Raw genomic sequence first — 24540 nt, forward strand, 5'->3', positions numbered from 1 at the left:
TTAAGCATCTCAAATGCAGGCTAGCACATATCAAAAAATAAATCTGCCCATTGAATAATAAACGAAAAAGTGGTGTGACTTCAGAAGGTCTAGCATCATAGGAAAGCCACAGTATGGAATCTGTTTCTATGCTTAAAAACCAGAATTTGTACTAACTTAAAATTCATAACCACTTCAACATCATTTATCACTGGCATCCATTCGGCAAAATATTTCATACATCAACAAGGATCAGCTCTACACATGACTATTTTTCGTGGCATTATCTTATTTTCTTACACTCAAAAATGGGATTCATTTCTTGAGACCTGCATTATAGACATATGCTAAAGAGAACAGCAATGCTGGGGAATCATGGCTTAAAAACAAAGCACTATGCTCAATACATCATGAAATTATTACCTGGTGTCCGTACACACAGAGTCCTCAGAAATGAATTTAGTCATTTGCATGAGTGCAGTGAACTACACCTCTTTGAAATTTGAAAGGTAAAGTTTAAGAGGTGTCATTTGTCAATCTCATAAGAAAATCATAATCTGCTTTTCCCTAAATATTATCCTGGGAGCTATACTCTTTTCTCAAGATCATCTGTGCTTTCAAATGTTATAAAATTCATTTCCTTTATTTAGCAAAATTTATTCATTTGGAATACCACCAACTATTCATAGATTTTATATTTTTATTCTCTAACAAATATTTTCATTCCCATTTTCTTTTGTATTTTCTTTTTACTTTTCGAAATTTAATCATTTTTACTAGCATTATTTGGTTTCTATGTTTGCATAGCATTGTGCTAAATGCTGAAAGACATATATAGTGATGAGTCCTGGTTTCCACCCTCTGGGTAGCTTTCTCTCTATTGGGAGAAATCATATAAACCAAACAGAGGGAGCTTCATTGAGGATCCTGCTGCTCAGAGGGTGGTTTTCAGACAGAAATGCGCATCTGAGAGTTTGTTAGAAATGCAGAGTCTGATATATTCTCCCATTCAGGAGGTTTTCTTTTTGTTTTGTTAATGGTTTCCTACGGTGTGCAAAAGTTTTTACCAAATAGTTGTAGTTCCTATAGTTTATCTTTGCTGTTATCTCCTTTGCCTCAGGAGATCTATCTAGAAAAAATGTTGCTATGCCTTATGTCAGAGAAGTCACTGCCTATGTTCTATTCTAGGATTTTTATGGTTTCAGGTCTCACGTTTTTTTTTCTTCTAAGTTTTTATTTAAATTCCAGCTAGTTAACATACAGTACAATATTAGCTTCAGAGGTAAAATTTTGTGATTCATCACTTATATGCAATACCTGGTGCTCATCACTATACCTATATATGCCCTTTTTAATATCTATCACCTGTGTAACCCATTCCATACCAAATCCACCCCCCACACACACACCCACACATCTCTCCTCCAGTAACCATCAGTTTGGGCTCTTTCCATAGTTTGGCTATTGTTGATAATGCTGCTATAAACATAAGAGTGCATGTATCCCTTCAAATCAGTATTTTTATATCCTTTGGGTAAATATCTAGTAGTGCAATTGCTGAATAGTTGGATGGTTTTATTTTTAACTTTTTGAGGAACCTCTCTACTGTTTTCCAGAGTGGCTGCACCAGTTTGCATTCCCACCAACAGTAAGAGTTTGCCTTTCTGCACATCCTCCCCAACACCTCGAGTTTCCTATCTTGTTAACTTAGTCATTTTGACTGGTATGAGTGATATCTCATTGTAGTTTTAATTTGTTTATCCCTGATGATGAGTGATGTTGAGCATCTTTTCATGTGTCTGTTAGCCATCTGTATGTCTTCTATGGAAAAATGTCTATTCATGTCTTCTGCCAATTTTTAATTGGATTATTTGGGTTTGGGATGTTCAGTTTTATAAGTTCTTTTATCTATTTTGGATATTAACCCTTTATCAGATATGTCTTCTCCCATTCTATGGGTTACCTATTAGTTTTGTTGGTTGTTTCCTTCACTATGCAGAAGATTTTTATGTTAATGAAGTACCAATAGTTTATTTTTGCTTTGTTTCCCTTGCCTTAGGTGATCTATCTAATAAGAAGTTTATGCAGCTGATGCCAAAGAGGGTACTGCCTTGTTCTCCATGTTGTGCCCAAGATTGTGAATCCGAGAAACCACCAAGGAGCCGACACCCATGCAAGCCACGAGGGTTTATTAGCAAGCTCGAGCTTGGGTCCAAGTATACCCTACACAGCGGAGCAGGGACTTGGACCCAAAGTGGGTTACAGCTGGGTTTTTTATAAGCTGGTCTAGGGGATTTTCAGAAGGGATGGAGGAATTTCTCAAGTTCTGTTTACATTCTGATATGGGGCTTTCAAGGGCATTGAGCTCTGTTCTCATTCTAATATGGGACTTTCTACCATGGACCTGGGCTCTGTTGTCTTTCTGATATGGGATTCTCTGCCGAGGGCAATTCTGAGCTCTGTTGTCTTTTTGATATGGGATTCCCTGCGAGGACATTGAGGACATTCTGCAGTTCTTCCTATAAAGTTCAGCTCTTATTCACAGGGGCCTAAGATGGCTGTACTTGTGCTAATGCTAAACTTGAGGTGGAATGGCCTTGATTTTTCTCGGCCTCCATACTCCAGGATTTTGATGGTTTCCTATTTCACATTTAGGCCATTTTGAATTTATTTTTGTGTATGGTGTAAGACAGTGGTCCAATTTCCTTCTTTTGCATGTAGCTGTTCAGTTTTCTCAACATCATTTGTTGAAGAGACTGTCTTTTTTTCCACTGGATATTCTTTTCTTCTTTGTCAAAGACCAATTCCCCCCCCCCCCCCAAAAAAAGACCAATTGCCCATATAGTTGTGGGACCATTTCTGGGTTTTCTATTCTGTTCCATTGATCTATATATCTTTTTTTGTGCCAGTACCATACTGTCTTGATGAATACAGTCTGTAATACAGTTTGAAGTCCAGAATTGTGATACCACCAGCTTTTCTTTTCTTTTTCAATATTGCTTTGGCTATTCAGGCTTGGGGTCTTTTGTAGTTCCATACACATTTTATGATTGTTTGTTCTAGCAGTGTGAAAAATGACGATGACATTTTGATAGAGATTACATTAAATGTATAGATTTCTTTGGGTAATATAGACATTTTAAAAATATTTGTTCTTCCAAGCCATGGACATGGCATGTTTTTCCATTTCTTTGTGTCATCTTCAATTTCTTTCATAAGTGTTCTGTAGTTCTCAGAGTACAGATCTTTTACTTCTTTGGTAAGATTTATTCCTGGGCTTCTTATGGTTTTTGGTGCAATTGTAAATGTGATCAATTCCTTGATTTCTCTTTCTGCCACTTTATTATTTCTGTACATTGATTTAGGATCCTGCAATTTTACTAAATTCATGTAGCAATTCTAGCAGTTTTTTGGTGGAGTCTTTTTGGATTTACTATGTAGAGTAGATTACTACATAATCTGCAAATAGTGAAAGTTTGGCTTCTTCCTTGTCCATTTGGATGCTCTTCATTTCTTTTTGTTGTCTGATTGCTGTGGCTAGGATTTCCAGTCCTATGTTAAATAACAGTGGTAAGAGTGAACATCCCTTTCTTGTTTTTGTCATGTCTCATTTTTAGTTCGTTAATCCATTTTGAGTTTATTTTTGTGCATGGTACAAGAAAGTGGTCCAGTTTCAGTCTTTTACATGTAACTGTCCAGTTTTACCACCACTATTTATTGAAGATACTATCTTTCCTCCTTTGTATATTCTTGCCTCCTTTCTCATAGGTTGCCCGACCATGTAAGTTTGTGTTTACTTCTGGATTCTCTATTCTATTTCATTGATCTGTGTGTCAATTTCTGCAATACTCTACTGTGGAGAAAAAGGAACCATCATACATTGTGAGAATGTAAATCAGCACAGCCACTGTGGCAATTAGTATGGAGGTTTCTCAAAGAATTAAAAATAGAAATACCATATACAACAATAATTCCACCACTGGTATTTACCCAAAGGATAAAAGAATCCACTAATTTGAAAAAATATATGCAGCCATATGTTTATTACAGCATTATTGATGGAAGATATGGAAGCGACCTAAGAATTCACTGATAGATGAATGGATAAAGAAGACGTGGTATACACATACACACACCCCTGATATTACACAGCTTAAAAAAAAAGGATGAGACTGTGCCATTTTCAACAACATGGATGGACCTAGAGGGTATTATGGTAAATGAAATATGTCAGACTGAGAAAGACAAATACCATATGAATACACTCATAGGTGGAATTAAAAAAATGAATAAACAAAAAGCAGAATCAGAGCTGTTAATACAGAGAACCAGTTAATGGTTGCCAGAGGGAAGGAGATAGGCTTGGGCAAAATGGGTGTAGAGAAGTAAGAGATATAATCTTCCAGTTATGGAATTAATAAGTCATGAGAATAAAAGATACAACATAGGGAACATAATAGTCAATGATATTGCAATAGCATTATGTGTTGATAAATGGTAACTATACTTGTGCTGAGCATAGCATAACATATAGAGAATATAGAGAAGTTGAGTCACTATGTTGTACACCTGAAACTAATCTAACATTGTATGTCAACTGTATTCAAATTTAAAAATTATTTTTTAAAAATACAGAGTCTGAGGCCCCTCACCTGTCCTATTGGATCAGAAGCTGCATTTTAAAACAGTTTTCAGATTAGTTCCTAATACAGTATGAAGATTGGATAAGGGGTTGGTATTGAATATGAATTGAGTATTCTGAAAACCAGCCTCAAAGTTCCACAGAGTATCATTGGCAGAACAATTTTGGAAGAACTTCTTCACAGTCATTTTTTGATGTCATATTTAGATTTTGAATCTTACCTGGGTCTGAGGATAACTGAGCAATTAAATGGATGGGAATCCATTTAAAAATAAATAACTTAAAGGCTTTAAGAAAACTTTTAAATTAAAAGATGCCACAGTTCTGCCTGTTATTCTGTGTATCAGATTTTTTAATGTAATTCAGAATTCTCCTGACATCACTAGCTTACAAGTAAAAATAAGGTCGGATTTATATTAATACTCAAATTACTTAGATTTCTAGCTCCCTAGTGATCAGAGGAGCAATGAAGTTATTCACTAACCCAACCTCTAACACCTTACTAACTTTATAAAAATTTATTGTTGTAAAATATAGATAAGATTAAATTTACCATTGTAACCACTTTTAAGTGCACAATTCAGTGGCATTAAGTACATTCACATTGTTGTGAAACCATCACCACTATCTATTTCCAGAACTTTTTTTTATCACTTTAAATAGAACCTCTTGTATGTAATAGCAGTAGTTCCCTCTTGCCTCTTCTCCCAGTCCCTGGCAACCCACCATTCTGCTTTCTCTCTCTATAAATTTGACTATGCTAAATACTTCATGTTGGTGGACTCTTACAGTATTTGTCCTTTTGTTACTAGCTCGTTTCACTTAGTATAATGTCTTTAGGATACATCCATGTTGTAGTATATGCCAAAATTCCGTTCCTTCTTAGAGCTGAATAATATTCTATTATCTGTACATAACACTTTTTGTTTACCTACTCATCTATTAAAGATATATGGGCTGTGTCCACCTTTTGGCTATTGTGAATAATACTGCTACTACAGCTTGCTATATTACTGAAAGCTATTGAGAGCTACCTTTGTCTTGCTGTTAAGCTGGGCAAGTTAGGCTCATTCCATAGAGACTGTCACCACATACATAACAGAACCCCCGGGGGAAATGTATCCCATTCCATTCTACTGTTGCTAAAGTTTAGCATCACTGCCCAAACAAAACACTCACTGCAAGTGCTAGCTATCAGAGTTGCTGTTACTTCTTTCCAAAACACAGAATTCCTGGTGAGAAGAAGATCCCTTCCCCCAGCATTAAGCTTACACTCAAAACTGACCTGGTTGCTATGTGTACAATATTGTCAGCCATTACCTGTCATTCAGAGGCAGGTGATTTCCCCCAAAGCACTCCATGAGTGTGTTAGAGGTGACCCCAGTGTCAATCAGAATATTCCAGAATCAGTCAGTTCTCTATGCCAACAACCCATGGCCTAGAGTACAATCTAAGAAGCCAGTTTTTGGAATGTGTACCTTATACCTTATAACCTCTAAGACCTATAGACCACTAGGTTTCATGGAGCAGCATGAAGACTCCATCTGCCTACAGAGATAGAGCCAGGCTTGGCTTAGTCAAGAAGTGTCATTGTATTCTCTATAGTACAGGAGTGAATATTTGTTTTATATCTCTATGAAACTAAATCTGATTTCTCCGGGATACTCCATTAGACATGTATACACTTACCTTTGGAGGTCTGCTGGGGCAGGCCCACAAGAACTCTAATCAAATAAAGGAGTAGCCCTCTGCAAGAAGAACTCATCCTGGGAGAAAGGAGAATCAATCAAATGAATTTGATCTAACAACTAAACCTCAGGTGTTTAATAAGAGTCATGGCAATTCTGAATGCAGTATGGCATCTATCTCTCAGGTCTGACCTCAAACACACAAACAGGTGAGTCCTAGGGAGCAAGGTATTCTGAGAAACACTAGAAACATTCTTTCTATTAACTCTATAAGGTACTGACACTTAGCAAATACACTGGTGGTGTGTATGTGCTATCATGTAATGCAAAAGTGGTGGTTTGTAAGGAGTGAGCACTCCAGTTCTGCAAGGAACATATAAAGCTTTGGTGCCTGTGTGACTTGAGGCAACCTGATGGACCAGTATACAGGCTAGTGTCTGAAGCAAGTGTGAGGATGGAGGTGAGTGGCAAAAAAGAGTGGCATTGGTGTGAGTAGAAGTGATTTCAAAGTTGCACAGGTAGGGGCGCCTGGGTGGTTCAGCGGTTGAGCCTCTGTCTTTGGCTCAGGGCATGATCCCAGAGTCCTAGGATCAAGTTCCACATTGGGCTTCCTGTGTGGAACCTGCTTCTCCTTCTGCTTGTGTCTCTGCCCCTCCCCCTCTGTGTCTCTCATGAGTAAATAAATAAAATCTTTAAAAAAAAAGTTTCACAGGTATTGGTGCTCACAGAGATGCTCATGCCAGCTGATGGAAGCATTGTGATTAGAAAGGGCAAGTGGGGAGCAACTTCATACAACTTTGCTAGTCATGGCCTTTCCTTAAGGGAACTGGGGCAGGAGAGTAGAAAATGGTACATGCTATGGTGTGTCATAGGATCTGTGTCTGACCATGTGTGAACACTCCAAGGGACTCTCAATTAGGATGAGATGAAATTCCAACTCATACTATCAAAGGGTTCCAATTACTTTTATCATGGATTTGTTTGGACTTAGGAGGCACATGGCTCCTTAACTGAGGTACATAAAGGCTAATTTGAGAATGTTTCTTTAACATAATCAGATGATCAAATTTTCACTTCTTACCTGTCTCCTAGACAAGATTTTATTTCCCTATGCTATTTGTTTCTAATAGTGTCTTTTATGTTTGTAAGAATGAGGAACATTTAACTATTTACTGTTCTTAAATAGTGAACTATTTACTTCTTATAATATAGAGTAGGGGTCACAGCTTCAAGGACAATGGGTGATTAAACAGGTAACTATGTGTGAGTGAGTGACATGATGATTATAAGACAATAGGGAGTGGCTAGAGAAAGTGCAGTCCCTTTCTAAAGGCATGCTATTTCACTAAAAACAAAACTCAAACCCAAAACTTTTCTAGGCCTAACAAAACTTATCTATGGGCCATATTAAGCCAAGACCAACTCTCCTCCCAGGATCATCACCCAGTCTTCATTTTCTAATCCTCACGACAAAGAAAGTTACTCTCACCGCAACACTAATGAGATCAATGATCTTTTTCATTAACATGGATGAACACCAACAGAAATATATTACTTCAGTTATTCTAGAAACTTATCAAAATCAGAGACCCTACTGTTTTGTACTCTGAGTACTTAACCAATTTACAAATACCAGGCATCATGATCTCATGGGGAAACCACATCAGATATATAGGAGTGGTAACATCTAACAATCACAGAGTGCTCATTTCTTGCTAGGCATTATATTAAGAATGTTCCATATGCAGTCTTATTTGCTCTTCCCAACTAACTTACTATATAAGTGTTATCATTATCCTGGGTTTACATATGAAGGGACTAATGCTAAAGTCAAAAAATGGTAAGCAGAGATTCCATGACTCCAAAGTCCATGATTTTAACCAAAATGTAAATACTTATGATAAAGCAAGAGTGTGAGTCAGCAGCTCAAGTATTGCATAATCAGGTGGAGCAAAGATATTGTATATAGGTAAAATTTAACAGAGAATTATTGCTTGCAAAAATAAACCTTTGGCACTTCATACAGAAGGTAGGAGTAGGGAGGGGGTCCCAGGGATTTTGGATGGGAGTTTGGTGGTAGGAGGTGGATGTCAGTGGGTTAGTGTGAGGTGGGGTCTGACCAAGGGTGTATGGAGATAGCCTTGAAGCCCAGCTACCCCTCTACCATAATTTCTCTCTGTCCCTCCCTCCTCCTCTACCCTCATCTGTCCAATTATACAACTTCCAACTAAGAAGAACTAAACTAAAACTTAGGGGAAAAAAATACTCTATTTCATATATTTGAAGCACATTTGATTTTTCTGTCTACCTCCCAACCTACCTCTTGGGGGTTTATCCTCTACCAAATTAGGAAAATAGAAAAGTTGTAAACTTTAATAATATAGAGAAAAGGACAGAATACTTTTCCGTTTATAACATACCAGTTATGTTCTAGGCAGTGAGTTTGATTATGCACTGGCTGTTTCCCTCAGAGGGAAGGGCTGGAAGAGATCAGAGAGAATGAACCCCAACTCCCACAGAAGTTTGAGAGGCAGAGTAAAGTGTTTCTCTGCCTTGTCTTTGGACTGTATGTGGATGGGTGGGGGGGGATTTGTGGCACTAATGTTTCTGACAATGAACAAAATCTCCCCATGCTTCCTAATGTCACTCTGTGATGGCTTATTTTATGTGCCAATTTGTCTAGGTTATAGCACCCACACATATGGTAGAACATTATTCTAGATGTTTCTGTGAATATAGTTTTTATATGAGATTTACATTTAAATCAGTATACTTTAAGTAAGGCAGATCACCCTTCATAATGAGGTGGACCTTATCCAATCAATTGGAAGCCTTAATAGAAAAAGACTGATCTCCCTAGAAGAAAGGTTAGTTCTACCATCAGACCACCTCTGGACTCAAATGGGCACACTTCCCTGGGTTTCCAGCCTGCCAGCCAGCCTTCAGATTTTGGACTTTTTAAGCTTCTTTAACTGCATTAGCCAGCTTTTTAAAAATCTCTCTTTCTCTCTTTCTCTAAAAAGAAAAAGAGATACATATATATACAGATATATGCAGCTACACACACATACCACACATCTCACATCTTGTTCTATTTCTCTGGAGAAACTTGACTAATATCTTATTTTATCACTTTTTTTTTTTTTTTTTTTAAAGACTATTTGAGAGAGAAAGAGCACAAGCAGGGGACAGGAGCAGAGGGAGAGGAAGCAGCAGACTTTCTGCTGTGCAGGGAGCTCCATGCAGGGATTGATCCCAGGGCCCTGGACCATGACTTGAGCCCAAAGCAGGCACTATAACTGACTAAGCCATCCAGGTACCCCTATCAGTTCTAAGATATACTTTTCTCTCTCTCTCTTTTTTTTTTTTTTTTTTTTTTTTGCATTTTAACATCTCTGAAGTCATAAGGTATCTTAAATTGATATTATTTTAAATGAAATCTGATTTTTCTTAGTTTGACAAAATATTCAGCATCCCCCCAACTAGATCTTAATTTGCAACATGCAGGCCAATAGATTGTTGGATTGAGCCAACTGATTATATAGTACAACCATCTATGATATGTGTAGTTATGCAGTGACTTCTCTCCAAAGGACCTAGGAACTCTGTGAAGTTTTAAATAATTATTTCCTGGGGGCCTGGATGGCTTAGTTGGTTAAGCATCTGCCTTTGGCTCAGGTCATGATCCCGGATCCTGGGACTGAGCAACCTTGTCAGGCTCCTGCTCAGCGGGGAGTCTGTTTTTCCCTCTGCCCCTCCTCCTCTGCTCATGCTCTGTCTCTGGCTTTCTTTCTCTCATATAAATAAATAAAGAAAGAAATATTTTCCATAATCCTATCATTCGGCTGCCATCTGTAAACTCTGAAAAATAATTTTTTTCTAGGGAATGAACATTATGAATGCTATGAAGGACATAGAATCTTAAAAGAATGTTTTGGAAGGGGAGACTATGAAAAGATAATACAAGATATTTCTTCTTAAGTAAGCCTCATTGCACGACTTACATCCCACTTTCTTTCAGTACAGTTTTCTAATACTTCAGCCACTTTACTCTGTTGCAAGTGATGGCATTTTGTTTTTCTACCAGCCAAATTTTCAAAAGAACTGGATAACTGGCCAATGCTACAACACTTTTTTGACATATCAGCTTGTTATATAAGATTAAGAGCTCCTTGAAGGTAGGAGTAGGTCTTAGGTGTGTATGTATCTCTAGTACTAAGCATGTGTACATGGTGTACATTGATATTTGTCAATACGTGCATGTCATTGAATGTGTTGACTACATTGTAGAGTGTTAGTGAATGTCCAGGCATCCAAGGCAGATTGTCTTTTCCAGGTTGTGAAAACCCTGAAGGTGGCTTATTCAAAATAGCAAAGGCTTGGTGCTTCAAAACACTGGTTTGAATTCTGGTTCTGCCACTTACAGGCTGGGTGACTAGTATATTAGTTAATTTTTCTGAGCTTCAGATTTTCGCACTTGGAAAGGAAACATTATAATATCTATGTTGAAGAGTTTTGTGAGGGTTAAAGTAACTTTTGAAAGAAGCAGGCACTTCATACTCTCATAGAAATGTGGTAGGTAACTCTCAGTGTTCTATTACCCCTCTTTGCTTCCCTACTATAGCACTAGGCACAGTGCCTAGCACTTGGAAGATATTCAATCATGTTTGTTGAATGAATCACAAAGAAGTGTCTTGATGGAAAACACACACTATTTTTGGCTTTCTATACAACATGCAATAAATTTTACAGCCTGACTCTTAAGAATCATTCATGATGCTTCTTTTACTCAGAATTCAATATTTTCAACTTAAGAGCCTAGGCTCTCTCCCTCTCATTTATAAAAATTATCTTAATTTAAATGAAAACCAACCAACCATCAAACAAAATTACGAGTACTTTAAATCACAGAACTTACCTCACGTTTATGGTATTACTAGGTTGGATTTTCATATGGGGAACTAAAATGCTTATTTTTAGCTTTTAAGAGATAATCACAACACTGACATTTTAGTGTCAAAATTATTTCCTCTCTCATTTCTTACTTTCCTTCCTTTTTCTTCTGTCCTACCCACCATCTGTTTGAGAGTTCAATGAATGAATCATCCAACAGGCAAACGAACTCTGGATGACACATTACTTTAAGCCACATCTGAAATAAATTGAAAGTTTAAAAGGCCACATAGCATCAATCGATGTGCATGCTATTCTCGCTGAAAGACAATCAGATGCCAGAAGGGCCTTTTGTAACACACTGTCCCAGGAACTATCAGTTCCAACATCCACATGTACATTCTTCATGTGAAACATTGGCAGCCATTTTGTACTTACTGTTGCATGTTCATAACTCTTGATATAAATGATTCACCACATTATGGTAGCATTTGGTCAGAGAAGTGAAACTAATAGCTAAAAGACAATGTCAAAACCAAGTTTCAGGAGGCAATAGGAAGAACAAAGCCTAGACAGACTAGAAGCTGAGTGCAGACAGATGGAAGGAAGGTAGGAAGGAAGGAGATGTGGGTTGGTGGATGGATTTAAGGCCAGATTAGCTCAAAAACCTGAATCAAATTTCAACTCTACATTGTAGAAATTGAGCAGAAGCTCAATTTGTTCCCAGATAATCTGTTGCCAAACAGAAACTTCATATATTCAGTGGAATCATTTAACAAAGGACATGAGGGATATATCACTGAACAAAACAAAAATCTATAAACTCAGAGATTTTGCTCCAGTAGGGAAAGATATAATAAACAATTAATGTAACCAATAAATAAACTATAAAATATATTGAAAGAGAAAGAGAAGTCCTATAGAGGAAGAAAAAGGTCAGAATAAGGAGTAGTATAAATGCGAGACTACCAGAGTGAAAGTTTCAATTTAAATGAATATGTAGCCTTAACATGAGGATTACTTAAATATCAATTGGAATGACTGAAATGGCAGAATCACAAAATTTTTTTAAAAAGCAACATTAAACAAAGAGGGATGCCTGGGTGGCTCAGTGGTTGAGCGTCTGCCTTAGGCTCCGGACGTGGTCACAGAGACCCGGGATCAAGTCCCATATTGGGCTCCCTGCAGGAAGCCTGCTTCTCCCTCTACCTATGTCTCTGCCTCTGTCTCTGTGTCTCTCATGGATAAATAAATGAAATCTTTTTTTTTTTCTTTAAGCAACATTCCACAAAGAGAGGAATTTTATGACATATAAAAAAACACAGTCTTCATTGAACTTAAATAAAGCCCTGAAAACATTTCAAAGATACTTATTTATATTCTTTTTAATAAAACTCTGTACTATTAAAACAAAGAACACAGGTATGTGAATTTCACTTACTGGCAAGGTTAAAGTCCTTTAAACTCAGTCTCATCTCATTGTCCATGTGACTGATATTATCCCTATTTTACAGATGGGGACATTGAGGGCCAAAGAATGTTTATGACTAAACACAATGAGTCAGTGGTAAGGATTATGGAAAATGAATGACCTAGGCAGCATACAAATGACTTCATCTTATGTGGGTTTGGCTATGTAAGTTACATTATCTCAGCAGTTTTGTGAACATGGTTTTCTTCATGATTATCCCTCTTCCTGTCTGGTTGTCCCAAGAGACCTGGCTATTGAGAAAAGCTCTGTGAGAGCTGAGAATGAGTGCAAATGCCTGAGAGATACCATAGCTGTATGCAGAATGTGCCATGCTACAGATTTTTCTCTAATGAAGGAATTCAGAAAAAAGACTAGCTACTGCCAACCAGTTTAAGTTCCAAGGGTTTTTTTTTTTTTTTTTCCTCCTAGAAAAGTGCCTTCTTGGCTCTCACTTCATAGGAAAGTGACAGTCTTTACAGTAAATCAGTCCCTTATCTCCTTTTCACTTTTTCAATCTTAAGAACATGGTTAATACCATGATGTGTGGTTCAGCTAATGAACTCCCTGATTACACTTGGCAAATGACAGGAATGACAGCAACTCCATTAAACTTATGGGATGATTATTCATTTAAATTTGGAATTCAAGATAAAATTGGGAAATTCGTCAAGGAGAGGCAAACTTTTCAGGTGGTCCTATCATATAATTTGAAATTTTGGGTCAACAGAATGCAGCTAAGTATTTATTTCTGTAACTGGATTATTTTGAAAATTTTCCAAGTTACTGCAGACTAAACTTAAAACAGGATATTATATTAATCAAATCCTAAATATGGTTTAAGAGTTTATGATAAACTGGTTTCCTTGAAACTTCTTTCATTTGTGTTAACTGTACTATTTTCTCATTAAAGCGTTAAAGATAAATGTGCAATGCTGTTAACCCATTTTGCTTCTTGGATTATTATGTTCACACATTTACACACACAGATGGAGTGCCTAATTATCCAGGATAAAAGGCTCTGAATATTCAAACTATTTTTGCCCAAGGCTACTTAATTTATCCACCTTTATTCCATTAGTGGCCATTTTCCTTACCTTGAAAGTTATCAGGTTTAAAACCCCAGGAATTCCAAAACAAACAACTCTTCCCTCCCTCTGTCATCCTTGTTCTGCTGCTTCTGACCTTGACCCTAAAAACTAATCATGCCTTATAAGAGCCAGTCAAGCTGACTTGAGTTAAGGTCAATTTAATTAGAACTTGAGTGTGCGATCAGGTGTATGAATTTTTCCCCCTTCCAGAAAGAGGTCAGAAACATGAGAATGGAGCCCCGATCTGGTTTAAGAGAAAAATAAATTGGTTTCACAGTGACCACTGTGATGTCTGGCTATCTAATTTCTCAGTTGGATTACAACTAGGTGCCCTACATACAGCTAGTCTCAATAGTTACACAAGGCTACCAGAAGGAAACTTTAACTGGTGAGAATGCTGGACCTAGAGCTGTCCAGGAAACTGGGAACAGGGTGACATCAGCTGGCCTCCAGAAATTTTGAGAACTTCCATTTGGCTTCCAAGAACTATTGAAGGTGTTAATTCTGATTTATAAAACTGTCTGTGTTTTGGATGCTAGTTACCTTAGAAATCAGCTCCGAGGTTGTAAAGAGTTCCCAGATTTACACTTCAGACACCCAGAAGCAACACCCTTCCATGAAAAGCCAAGATGACTAGAATTAATGGCAGCCTTAATCACAGGACCCTATTTTGTACATTCAGTTCCCACCACCAACCCCGGCTTCCCTTACTAAGTAGAAATGTGAATGTAGGAAAACTTTAGCACTAAAAGCTTAATATTTCTGACATTGAAGGTCCAATTTTAGAAGAGTTTAACAAAAATTTTAAGTATATATTTTAATAAATTATTGCTTATACATTATACCATATGTTTATTTTTATTAGATCTCACTAGCAAGGACACATTCTCATGAGCAGTGAGATTTAAATACATTAAGGGGTCACCTTCTGTGAATGGATTTTTTTTTTAATCTACCTTATATTTATACCAGCTTTTAAAAAGGATTTGGTAGAATTTTTTTTCCATAAGCCTTCTGTGAGGTTGATTAACCTGCATACACTTGTACCCTTACTATCATATTCTAATTACTCAACTATCTTCTCATTTTTCCAAGAAATCCTAAAAATTCTTTGATCCAAATAGTGAACTATTGAGGCTGTCTGGGAGTTCAAGTATTCCCTGGAACTAGCAGTATCCTCAATGCTCAGTGCTACTCCTTTTTAATATTTTATAGTGTTCTAGGACAATTCTGTAACATTCTTTTCACCTGCAGCTTGTCTTCCTCATATTTTCTTCACAAAGAATAAAATAGAAGTAAACTGGTTAAGAGGCTTACTTAAAGCCATCCAACAGATTGATAATAGAAGTAGCATTGGCATACCCTGTCTCCTTGAAGAAAGCTTTTTGTGGGTATGCATTTTTCTACCAACTAAATTACCCTGTACAATATCAGCAGACAGTCTCAAGACAAACTGTTCTTGCTGGTTTTGTTAAAACATGGATATGGAGCACACATATATGAGAAGATCATAGAAAAGAATAAGAAATAAGTAGAGTCAATTCAATATTTAAGTATGAGTAAAATACATAAATTATGTACAATTAAAAGTGTATAACTTTGAAATTGGACAGTTATTGATAGCCTTAAATACTCTTGCATTGGTATCAAAAGCAGAGAACTGTTGTGCTAACACACTAGGAAGACCAGCAGTTACTCATTCCCTTTCATAAACTCACCAGTACAGTCAGAGCATAAAAAGTAAAGATTGTTAGCAATGTCTGACCTCCTCATTGCCCAAGTAACCGTCTTTTCTTATTGTCTTGAGCATGAAGGAAGTGGCAAACCAGTAGGACTGTAATCTGTTATCTGTTACCACTGAGAGCAGTGCCGTTTTGTGACACCAAGACAGAAAGCCCAGAGAGGCAGACATAGGGGAAACTCATCCAATGAAAGCTGTACTAGACATTTTCTTCATCTTTCCTTCAAATGACTCATTTATAACTGTGATGTGTTTATTCATGGGAAGAAGGAAAAGAGATGTATTTGAAGAAAAGTTTAGAAAAGATAGAATAGGGTAGGCAAAGGGTGACTGCACCAGAGTAGGTAGTCTCCTGGTCCTGATCCACATGCTGTCGATAATTTTGTGTGTGCACACACTTTCCCATGAACTAGTTGTCTCCACAGATTATTGGATAAAGAAGCCTATACATACACTGGTGGGCAGAACATATGATGAATCCTCATGCCAGGAGCCTTGAATGGTGCATACGGAGGAAATTGGATAGCACACATCAAGGCACACTTGTTCTAGTCACTAGAAAGCACATGAATAAAAGTAAACTCCAAAAGGTGTTGAATGGTAATGCTGTTTTACTAAAGCTTGTCTGGCTGCCAAATATGGTCAAAACAGCTTTTTGTTTGCTTGTTTTAAGCCCTAGAGCTTGTAGCTGTTGGCTTTTATGATTAAGACATCAATTTTGAGAAAATCCTTTAATTGTTAGGCTTTTTAAACCTTAATGCCTGGATACTACTCTAAAGATGCCCTTGCCTCCCTTCTGTTCTACTCTGTAAAATGTCAGCTCTAGAGTTCTTTCACAATCCAGTACAAAGCTGACTAGAAAGATCATAAAATTAGGGGATCACAAACATTAAGATAAAATAGTTCTTTGTCCCATGAACTAAAAACTAATGTACCCTCCCAGTGCTTCCCCATCCTTTATTCCCAAGTGACATTTTTAGTCTTTCAAAATAAAAATAAATAAATAAATAAAAAATAGTGTAAACTTTTATATAGTTTGAACTTAAAGTTAAGCTTCAAATGATCTTGGAATCAGTCAGTATGAATCATGGGATAATAACAGTGAAGAGACCATGTTTTTATTAACATATTGGTTCTGTAGAAAAACATTTTTAAACAATCTTATCTTTTTTAAGATTTCATTTGTGTTTATTCATGAGAGACACAGAGAAAGAAGCTGAGACATAAGTAGAGGGATTAGCGAGCTCCCTATCGAACCCCGGGGATCACACCCTGAGCCCAAGGCAGATGCTCAACCGCTGAGCCACCAGGCATCCCATTTTTAAACATTCTTAATGAATGTTTTAAGAATCTAAATTGAAAGAAACACTTGCTTGAAGTAGTCTGGTTGACTTATTTTACTCTAAATTATAAATAAAATATAGATGCTAAAATACTAGATATCATTTTATAGTTGATACTTATAGTTTTATAGAAAATGGTGTGTTATGTAAGCATATTTGATTGGACCCTTGAAGATCTATGGACGTATTTTAGATAGCATATCTTTTACACTGGTATGAAAAATTATGCACCTATGTGTAGATATCTTCTGTCAAACTTCAAATGGGTTCAAGACATATATAAGAAAGCTTTAAAAACACTGACCCAAAGGCTATATCTTACACAATTCAAATCTTTTTAGTAACCAGTAGTGCTTTTCTTTTTTGAGTGGTTTTCCAACTTAAAGTTGTTCTGCTTACCCAACTGGTAAGGCATTATCTCAAACTTTTGTAATATTTGGTCTGTGCACTCATTGCACAATGCAAATTTCTTTTCATTAGCCATGCTGTGCGGAGAAAAGGTATGAAGTGTCTAACAGAATAAAGACTATCTTATAGACTAGTAAGAGTGGTTTTAGAACCTTAGAGAATTTATTTAAAACCAAAACGAAAATGCATATATACTGCCCAATATTATTATCTATAAATTACAAGGCAGTTTCTTTTTTTAAATTATCTTTCAGAGAAAGAAAAAACTTTCCTCCCCTGCATTTTAAATATATTTATAGGCACTATGAGTATCTTATAAAAAGTTACTTGGCAATATGTTTAATGATTTGCAACTAAACAGTAACTTTAAATTAGACAGACTTTTTTACTTAAATTAACAGGCAGTCTTTCATTTCCAGAACCATCTCATTAAAAAAACAAAAACAAACAAACAAAAAAACAAAATAGTTTCTCATCTTTGCTGTCCAAGAGAAATGAGCAAAGACCGGAATATTTTTATTGAAAGATGTATTTTTCTTCTCCAGATTTCTTTTTTTAGATGTATGTATGTATGTATTTGAGAGAGAGAGGGAAAGTGCATGAGCAAGTGTCAGGGCAGGAGGGCAGAAAGAGAGGGAAAGAGAAACCCAAACAGACTTGGTACTGAGTGCAAAGCCCAACACAGGCCCTATCTCATGACCCTGAAGTGAAACAGTCTGAGGCTTATCCAACTGTGCCACCTAGGCCCCTCTGTTCTTCAGATTCCTATGCATCAAAAGCATCCTGACTATGGGGCACAAAAAGAATTTTCACAAAGCTGATAGTCAAAAGTTCCCTGTGCAATGGCAAAGGACTTGTTGACACAAGAATAAATAATAATTGCTTGATTGTCACTCTGCATCATACAGATAAAAAGAATGTGTGGTTCTTTGGTAATGTGTGGTTCATCCTCTTTTATTAATAAAGAATCCATGGTTCATCTTCTTTTATTAATTTTATATAAACACAATTAAAGAGATGGTTTGAGGAAGCCATAGACTCCCAGTATTGAAGTCTTATCTTTATGTATTTTCTGATTAAGTATCAACCAGTTTTGAAAGTTAACTACATACTTACCTAACCCATAAAGCATTATCTCAGACATTTGTAATATTCAGCTTTTGCACATACTGTGTCCCACTTTCTCATCAATGGACTCCAAAATCAAAAGACAATAAAATATCACAGAAGGAGAAAAACAAGATGTTTGAACATTCCACTTTTTGGTTCAGTTTTCAAGGGTTTGGTTACTGGTTTTCTATAAAATATTACCCTGCAAAACAATTTCTGGACTCCTTATTCTATACGTTCAAAGTTTTTATAACTTTATCCTAAAATTTGCTTCCCAATTTAATAGTGCACTTAAGGTTTTGGGACCAGAGAAACCTGAATTCCAGCCCCAGGTCCAGCATTTACCTAGTGATAGACCTCAGTAACTTGTTTAATGTCCATAAGCCTTAGTTTTCTTGTTTATGAATTTCTTCACTCTTTTTTTCATCAGGTAATTATTGACTCACTTATCATTTGATAGTTCATTGTTTACTATCTGTTATTTATCTCTAATTCCCTGAACTATTATTTATTCTATTATTTCAATCTTTATTACTTCCATTGTTAAGGATTTATGTTCAATATCCCAAACCAGACTGTAAGGGCAAGTATATCTTACATTATTTTTTATTCTCTATAAAACCTAGCAGAATGTCTTGTTCTATATGTACTATGTAGTGTTGACTTAATTTTTAAGTCTGCATATGTGTGTGTGAGAGAAAGAATCCAAAATTATCTTAAATATATATATATATATATTTTTTTTTTTTTTTTTTTTTTTCTTTACAGAACTCATGCCTATAGCACTGAGTTACATGATGAGATTTGGAGTCCTGAAAAATTATCACAGCCAGTGATGTGCTGGAGCTAAACTCTACTCTTCCAAAAGCCGATGAATAGTATGTATCTCTTTTCCAATTCTGCATGTAATGATACCTCATTGGTAGTTTGAAACAAGCCGTATTAGGAGTATTTATACTATGGGAATTGGCAAACACTACAAACCTGGGCTTTCTTTTTCTCATTTCTTTTGTTCTCTTCATTTATTCTTTTTTCCTTTATTTCCTTCCTTCCTTTCTTTTTTTCTCTCTTTCTCTCTCCCTTCCTCTCTCCCTGTCCCTTTCTTTGTTTGTTTTCACAGAAAGTTATTATATATTTACCAGGACATCACTGTTTAGAGCCCACAAAGATAGATTTAGAACCATCCATAAGATGTGTATAGATTTAAATGTCTTATTGACGTATTGAGAAAACCTAGATAATCTATGACTCTTTCCCAAAATCAGAGGGCATCCTATGCACATAGAAATAGCATACTCATATATTATAATTTACAGTTACCATTTAAATCCTTTGCAGATTTCCAGTAATCCACTTAAACTTCTGCTTATTGCTGTTCAGTTCTCCCAACACCGTTGTTGAAAAGACTGTCTTTTCTTCACTGGTTATTCTTTCCTGCTTTGTCAAAAATTAGTTGGCCATATAATTGTGAGTCCATTTCTGGGTTTTCTATTCTGTTCCATTGATCTATATCTGTTTTTGTGTCAGTACCATTCTGTCTTGATGACTACAGCTTTGTAATATAGCTTGAAATCCAGAATTGTTATGCTTCCAGCTTTGCTTTTCTTTTTCAAGATTGCTTTTGTTCTTCAGGGTCTTTTGTCATAAAAAAGAATGAAATCTTGCCATTTACAATGACACGGATGGAGCTACAGTGTATTATGCTAAACAAAATAAGTCAGAAAAAGACAAATACCATAGGATTTTATTCATATGGAATTTAAAAAGCAAAACAGGTGAACATGGAAGAAAAAAAAGAGAGGCAAATCATAAAACAAACTCTTAACTATGGAGAACAAACTGAGGGTTACCAGAGGGAAGGTGGGCAGAGGGATGGATTAAGTAGGTGATGGATATTAAGGAGGGCACATGTGATGAGCACTGGGTGTTATATGTAAGTGATGAATCACTAAGTTCTACTTCTGAGACTCTTATACTGTATGCTAACTGTAATTTAAAAAAAAACTTGAAACAAAATAATATCCTTTGCAAATGGTCTTGATATTTGGCAATAGTCCATATGTTTGTATAGTGTAGCTATGGCCTTAGTAGTTATTTTCCACAGATTTTATGTATGTAAAATTTGTATTCCTTCTAAGCCATGAGCTCCTCAGAGGAATTTACTGGACTAAAGACAAGTGTCAATCAAGAGCTATACTAATGACTGTACTGGGTTCAAAATAGTCACTTAAGGAAAAAATATATGTCCATTTATTACTTAATTTTAAAATTTAATATTTTTATAACAAAGAATTTAAAAGAAAAAGAGTGTGTTCCAGAAACCAAATAATTACCAATGCACAATTACAGTCTCAACCTTGGATATCCAGATAGAGATTGCAGCAGCTTTTTAAAAATGTCTCCTTTTGTCATTTGTTCTAAAATTCAAGCTTCAGTGTTTAAAAGATCCATTGTCTGCATTAGATCAGCAATATAATCCTTGAGAAACTTATATCTGTTCTTTAAAACCATCAGTTTTTTTTGTTTTGTTTTTTTTCCTAAAGCACCTCCAGTTCAGGTCCTGGAGTCAGCTCTCTGTATTGCATTCAGGAGAAATATTCTTGAATGTGAGAGGAGGAACAAGAGGAAGGCACATTAGTAAAATATTGGTTTGCATACGATATATTTTCCTGCCTTGAAAAAATTTGCTATGAAGGCTGATATAAAATACCCCTGAAAATAAAAATATCATTCCATATCATAATCACATACTAAAAGTCCAGTGATCCATCAAACACTCAAGACAAGACTATTGTATGTGAGCCTAGAAACTGATCTCCTATTTCAGGAAAACCAGAAACTCTTGTCTTACCACAGAGGCATTGTGGTTAAATCACCTTGACTAAGAAATCCAAAGGAGAGCTGAATCCCCAGTATACAGTGAAACAGACATGGAGTTCTAACTCCCTTGCAGTAAGTTAGATTTTAATGATCGGATTTCTTCATTTGCAACTTCCCAATTTTGCCAGTTCAAGACTTTGGTCCTGGATTGCTCCCTGTGCTCCTTGCCAGGGCCTGAGTGCCTTATGTTCCCCTCCTCCAGCAGTAGCTACCTGCAGACAGACCAAATCTAGGACCTAACTTTTCTGTTAGAATGAAGATTAGCAGGTATTAAAGACATATTAGTATTTAGTTAAGAGTCTCACCCAGATATTAACGGAAGAAATTAAAGAATATGTTGGACAGAAACTGCATCTCTGGAATATATATTGTGACAGGGACAAACATTCCAAATATTTGCCTTTTGTGGGATCACTAGAACCTTTCTGCTCACATTCTAAATGAGGATAGTATCCGTGATGGGATGTCTAAATAGAGACCCAAGATTATGGTGCTTACTGGGGCAAAGCAGCAAGGAAAAACATCCAAACTAAAAGGGCAGTTTACTCTGTAAACAGTAATTTTAAATTGACATTTGACTTCAGATAAGTTGAAACATCTGAGCCTGAATCCCATGCCAAATTAAAACATACATAAAAACCATACTTTGGGGTTACAGACCTTTCAGAGATGGAGTGGAAATATAAGTATATTCTTTACACAGACCTGTTCCTAATCATGTATCTTCCATGTTTAAAACACTTCAGTTGTTTCCATTTCACTATAAAACAAATCCAAGCCTCAGAATGGCAGGCAAAGCCCTAATGATCTGACTCTTCCTGTCTCACGGTTCACCCCTTTGCCCCCAAACATCCTCTGGGCCACTCATACCACATTTCTCCCGGTTACCTGTTTTCAGGCCTTTCCACAAGCTATTCTGTACCCAAAGCTCTGGCTGATTCCTATATATTTGGGAGGCCTTAACTTGGGCCTTTCCTCTGGGAAACCTTTGCAGACTCCTAAAGGCATGGTTAGATGACTTTTATATTTTCTCCATACCCCAGGTACTTCTTCATATAATGCACTGATATATTTTAAGTGTTCATTTACTTTTCCCTATCTACTAAGAGGCAGTCCACTTCATAAGGGTAAGAGACAGTTCATTTTGTTCATGCTGTGTCCTCAGTATACTACCTGCCTGTCAGTAATTACTGCTTACTTAATGAATAATTTAAGCTCTTGTAACATTCTGTTTGATTAATGACCACAAGTAGCTGAATGATTAGTATCATTGCAGGGAAATTCATGAGAGAAGAGAACCTGTTCTGTTCATTGTATGCACAGCACTAACATCATACCTGACAATGGGAGATGTTCCATAAATATTTATTGAAGAAGAATTTGGAATACTGAGTAACATTTAAAGTATAATTCATTGCCTTTGAGGTAATGGTTAACATGACATTAACACTAATGTCTCTAACAAAAATGCTAAACGGTTTCAGATCTGATACAATCAAAATAACCCAGGAGAAAAAAATTACCATTCTTGTTATAGTAATCATTACTACTGTAAATATTAATGATTTTGCCTATGATAGATCAAGAATTTTTCCCCTTTCAAGTACTGTCCCGATTAAATATCTTTCAGCCTATTGAGTAGTGTTTTCATATTTGCATCTTTGATTTTCAGTAACATCTAGCATCCTTGAAATATGTTATTTTTCAACTACATAAAAGTGCTTCTTGATTCCTACAACAGAAACATGGTTGGGCTTCTACATTCCTCAGAGAGAAAAACAAAGAAGTTATTTGTACACATCTTCACCTGCAAAACTTTTGGAGAAAATCAAAATATCTAGATAGAAGAAAAGGTACCTGAGGGATGATCTGGTTCAGCACCACACTTAGGGATAAGTGGTTTGTTCCTCCTTTTAAAGGAAGAGGCAACTAGTATTTGACTAGTCTGCTTCAAATAGTTAAATATTTTTCCTTAAAAATAACACTACTCCACAAACACATATACAACACATCACTCTAGTCATTACCTCCACACATAGTGCAGACAATTTGCATACAACTTGATCAAGGAGAGGTATGTACAGTTTGCATAGATTTATGGTAATCAGGGCAGCCCAGGTAGTTCAGCGGTTTAGCGCCGCCTTCAGCCCAGGGTGTGATCCTGGAGACCCGGGATCGAGTCCCACGTCGGGCTCCCTGCATGGAGCCTGCTTCTCCCTCTGCCTGTGTCTCTGCCTCCCTCTCTCTCTCTCTCTGTGTCTCTCATGAATAAATAAATAAAATCTTAAAAAAAAAGATTTATGGTAATCATATCAGATTCACACAAGTGGTACTCTCCACTCCTCTTCCCTATCCTTACCATTGAAGTGAAGGAATCTCTTTTACAGTCCTAAGTCAAGAAAACATTGAGTCATAATGATTTTAGTGCTGTAAATTATATTACTATAAAAATATACCCTTAGTTTATTTTTAATAAAGTGAAAGACCAACAACAAAAATTATTTGGTATTAATTTCTTATCTAGAGAAATGATTTAAATTTGAGCTTCCTGAGTTAAGAAAAATGAGCAAATTACAAAGTTAGTCTGCATATTTCCCTTCTCTCTCACCTAGCACATTGCTCCTTACCTCCATAGCTCTCTATTTGGGCCTGACTTCTTAAAACATTTTTTCTCTGAACTCCAGAATCATCAGGCAAAACCAGTAACATCAGAGGTGTCCACTGAATGGCTCAGAATTGAGAAAATCCACCTTTCTGGAAGCAGAGTGACAGAGGAGCTGAAACTGGAGGCTCCTACATAGTGGTCTGGAGAATATGGCATTTCCTTTCACAATCAGAGCAACAGGAGAAGCCAGGTAAGAGCAGGATAGTGGAGCTTCTTAAGCTAGTGCAAAAGAAGAGTTTCAGGAAAAGCAGGATGGATGATATTGGCTATGCAGTAGGTTACTCATTAGGTGACGGGTCAGGAACCTGCATTTACGTTTGAAGTCAGGGACTCAGGGAAACAAACAAGAATATATCAGGGGTCCAAGGCCAAAGGGGAATGAGAGTACCAAAAAGGATACTAGAATAGAGCTTTGAACACAAAGATCAAGGTAGAAGAAGTTTATCAAACTTGGGTCAATACTGGGTGACTGATGATGCTGAGCCACTGAGTGTTGGTCTAAATGATAAAGATCCTGGAGAAGGGTGTGCTGGGCCATGAGATATGTTTAGAGACACCAGACTTACAGAGAGTACAGAGGTAGAGTATTGGAATTGATTTCTGGACCTTTCTCTCATCTCATGATTTTCTTC

The 24540-nt window shown here is 36.5% G+C and overlaps 1 long non-coding RNA gene across 1 annotated transcript; it reads left to right on the forward strand.

Moving 5' to 3' along the window:
• Positions 1-5980: 5980 nt before the first annotated feature.
• Positions 5981-24092, forward strand: LOC119874279. The gene is made up of 3 exons (XR_005367962.1): positions 5981-6518; positions 19132-19241; positions 23928-24092. It is a non-coding gene; the product is annotated as an uncharacterized LOC119874279 (long non-coding RNA).
• The last annotated feature ends 448 nt before the right edge of the window (positions 24093-24540 follow it).

The sequence above is a fragment of the Canis lupus genome, chromosome 12 (genome assembly GCF_011100685.1).
Source record: "Canis lupus familiaris isolate Mischka breed German Shepherd chromosome 12, alternate assembly UU_Cfam_GSD_1.0, whole genome shotgun sequence".
Classification (NCBI taxonomy): domain Eukaryota; kingdom Metazoa; phylum Chordata; class Mammalia; order Carnivora; family Canidae; genus Canis; species Canis lupus.